This window comes from Nicotiana attenuata, unplaced genomic scaffold (assembly GCF_001879085.1).
Source record: "Nicotiana attenuata strain UT unplaced genomic scaffold, NIATTr2, whole genome shotgun sequence".
In the NCBI taxonomy this organism is placed as follows: Eukaryota; Viridiplantae; Streptophyta; class Magnoliopsida; order Solanales; family Solanaceae; genus Nicotiana; species Nicotiana attenuata.
Window position 1 is genome coordinate 204,886 of NW_017671910.1, and position 4,167 is coordinate 209,052.

The following is a 4,167-nucleotide window of genomic DNA, read 5'->3' on the forward strand; positions in this document are numbered from 1 at the left end:
AACTTGTATTTACAAATGTGGATGATCGAGCATCTGTGTCATCGCCCTCAGTTTTTGAGCTACGGGTCTCCAGAAAAAACATGCATAGAAGAGTTTTACACGAGGACTAAAGGAGCCAAATTGCCGGAAGGAGTCACGGGATGGACAACATATTTCCGGTCCCTCACGGCTAGCCAAATAGAGTGGACACTGGGATGGTTACTCGTTGATGAAATTGTATATATGCCGGCAGCCCGACCACATTTCCTTCTAATGGGGCTTAGAAGCATTCAGCCTTACACCCCGTATCGAGTGTTGAGGCAGCTGGGGAGATGCCAGACAGTACCCAAGGATGAAGATCTTAGTTTGCAAGTGGTTGAGATTGGCCCTGATGGCCAGTTCCCTGAAGCAATAGTTCGCCAGATTTGGAACGAATGCCAATACTTAAAAAGGGATACTTGCGTACAGGATCGGGCCAAAGGTGAAGTGTCGCCAGGATATCTTGCTTGGTATAGAAGAGAATGTGAGCACGAAAGGCCAGCTAAAAGACCACACATCCAGGACTTTGCTGAATCATCGCAAGAACAGTGGGCTTGGTCACCTAAAGAAAATGAGTACAGGGCCCGCATAGGAGCATTGGAAAAACAGGTCCAAGACCTCCGATTTGAAAATAGCTTGCAGGCCGCCGCTGACGAAGGTGAGAGAAAAAGATTGGCCAAAGAGAATGAAGTCTTACGAGCCCAAATCCAAAAGATGAAGCTAGAGGCCGACAACCCCGTCAGAAGTGCCAAAGATACAAAGCTTATAGCAAATCTAAGGCAAAAGGTGAATGATTACAGTTTTGACCTCGACAAAGCAGAAAAGGAATTAGTTGGGGTCCGGAGACAATTGGCTAAAAATGCCGAAGAACGGGCTCGCATGATTAAACAGTTAAAAGAAGAATATGACAATAAGGTCGCAAGATTAAAGGAAAAGGCCACTGCCGCAGAAAACCGAATGATTAAACAGGCAAAGGACTTCAAAGTCGAGAGAGAACACTGTTACATGGCATTGGCCCAGCTAGAAATGGACTTGCAGCAACTTCGAGAACAAAGCCAGGCGTTTGAGCAGACTTTGGAGGCTAGGGCCCAGCAGATAGGGCGGTTGCTTCAAGAGAAAGGAAGAATCCGAGAGAGAATCTTAACCGTTGCTCATTCTATTACCCGGAAATGCCAGATGTGCGAGAACATGACCCGTACCACCTTCTTTGCATCAGTCATGATATTTGTGAAGCAGATAATGAATGACTTAGACAGACTCCAAGGGGAACTTGCATATAGGCCCGCGGCGAGACCGAACGATGTCCCGCGGGCACCAGGAGCTTTAATGTATTCATAGTCGTTTTTGAGTCTGCTAGAGTTTGCCTTTTGAGTCTGTATTTCCTTTTAATGGAGTTAGGTCACTTGGGCTTGTATTTCTTTTTATCGGAGTCTGTATGTCCCTTTTTGTTAAAAGACAGTCAGTTGATTGAGTCTGTGTTTTGTTTGAGCTAGGGTAGGGATGGTGGAGTCTGTAGTTCTTTTTGCATCAGAGTCTGTTTTGAGTCTTTGTAATAGACATAGTTGCTATCAATAAACTTGAAAATTCCCAAAAATATTCTGCTTCTACTTTATATTTATCCTGCGCGAACTACGCTTGGTCTGATGCACGCAGGGTCGTGATACGTAGGCAATCTCCATAGGATTCGACCATTTAATAAAAGGAAAACTAAAAGGAATGATACAAATAGGGGAAAAACCAAAGGAAAGAGAATCCAAAAGAGGGAGAGAAAACAAAGTGAAGATAAGAGTAGGAACTAATGGGCAAGAGAAAGAAATGGAAAGTCGGGATGACGCATGTGATTGAACAGCGACATAATAACAACGTTTGATTGCTTAGGTGCATCCATCCATCAATGTGCGGTTATCTATTTGTTAATGCCCTAACCGCTACAAGTTGTTGTTGATGAGTCCAGGCAGGTGATAAGCTGACTGGCATTCTGGCAACCCACCCTTACAACACCCGCTCCAAGGACAAGTCGAAAATGGCCAATCAAGATACAGAAGCAAGCATCGTCGACCCATCCAGAGAGGAGGAGGCAATGGATGTGAATACAATGAGAGAGGAGATGTATAGTTAAAGCAGTAGATGGCCGAAATGTACCAGGCCTGGTCGAAGGGACATCCCCCACCAGCCTATCCTGCCAATCCCAATTACCTCCCACCAACTCAACCCCAAGATCCTCCCACAGCGAGCTCATATCCTGCTCTCCCTACTCACCAGCAATATTATGGAACCACCTCTCAGACACCACCACTACCACCCTCCAAGCCAATTCCATGTTCCCCACCACCAATCGCCCCAGTATTCGTGGCTCCTCCACCCACCGCATTACACAGATCCTCAAGTGAGCCTCTATTTCAAACCCAGGAAAACCACTATTACCCACCCGAACCCACCGTCAAACCCCCAGAACCATACTCTTACACTCCCCATTTTAATCTCACAGCTGAAGAAGAGAAACCTCCCAAAAACCCGGAACAAGAGGAGATGATACGAAAGGTCAAAAGTTTAGAGCAGTCCTTCAGAAATATGCAAGGTCTCGGGGGTCAAGTAAGTGTGGCCTACAAGGACTTGTGCTTGTTTCCTGACGTCCAGTTGCCAGCAGGATTCAAATTGCCCAAGTTCGACCTGTATGATGGCCATGGTGATCCGGTGGCCCACCTGAGAGGTTTTTGCAGCAAGATGAGGGGAGCCGGGGGAAAAGATGAGCTATTAATGGCCTACTTTAGTCAAAGCTTAAGTGGGGCAGCGTTGGAGTGGTACACAAGACAAGATCATGCTCGGTGGTATACCTGGGATGACTTAGCTCAAGCTTTTGCATGTCATTTTCAGTACAATCTCGAAATTGTCCCGGACCGTCTGTCACTGACCAAAATCGAGAAAAAGCCCGGAGAAAGCTTTAGAGAATACGGTTTCCGTTGGAGAGAGCAAGCAGCAAGAGTTGACCCTCCGATGAAAGAGAATGAGATGGTGGATTATTTCCTTCAGGCTTTAGAACCAACCTACTATGGCCATCTGGTGTCCGCTGTGGGGAAAACTTTCAACGAAGTCGTAAAGATGGGAAGCATGGTAGAAGAGGGTCTCAAGTCCAACAAAATTATGAGCTACTCAGCACTCAAAGCAACCACGCAGGCCATTCAAAACGGCACGGAGGAGTATTGGGAAAGAAGAAGAAAGAAGAAGTGGCAGTAGTGGAATCAAGGGTTTGGTCCAGGGGTCCGTCACCATATTATCACCAACCTCGCCCTCACCCCCAAGCTTACCCGCATACCTCATATGGCCCACCACAGCATTACTACCCACCTCCTACTCCCCATTTCTCTGTCCATCATGCTCAGACATACCCACAGCCTCCTACTCGTGCCCAATGGCGCGCACCCACACCCCAAAACACTTACCCACCCCAAAGAACCAACAGAAATACCGCTGGAACCAGTTTCCAACCCAATCCTGCATATAAGAATGATAGGTCGCAGAAGAAGAAGACTTTTACTCCCTTGGGAGAATCTTATACGAGCCTGTACCACAGACTGAGGCAGTTGGGTATGTTGAACCCGATCGAACCCAAATTACCAAACCCTCCCCCAAGGAACCTGGACCATTCAGTGAATTGTGAGTACTGCTCATGAGCGCCTGGACATGATACAGAGAAGTGTTGGCATCTGAAAACCGCCATTCAAGAACTTATTGATACACGGAGAATTGAGGTGCAGGCTCCGGAGACTCCCAATATCACGCAGAATCCGCTACCAATTCATCATGAGGCTCACATGATCGAGATAGTGCAGAAGGGAGAATACAAGAAGCCGTCGCAGACTGTGATGATGATTAAAGCAAGCGAAAGTAAAGCAAAAGAGGAATTGGTTGATAAGAAAGCCTTGGTCGCAGTGGGCCAGACAGTCAGTGAACCAGTGAGGGTAATAAAACCAGGGCCTGTTAAGGTGACAATACCAGGAGCAGTTGTCGAGCCTGTGTTGGTTGTAAAAGGCGTTCGAGCAGAGCCAGTTATCATCAAACCGGTGACCCAATTGCCCGTGGTTAGCGAGAAAGCTGTCCCGTGGAATTATGACAGGGTAACTGTGATGTACCAAGGAAAGGAAATTAAAG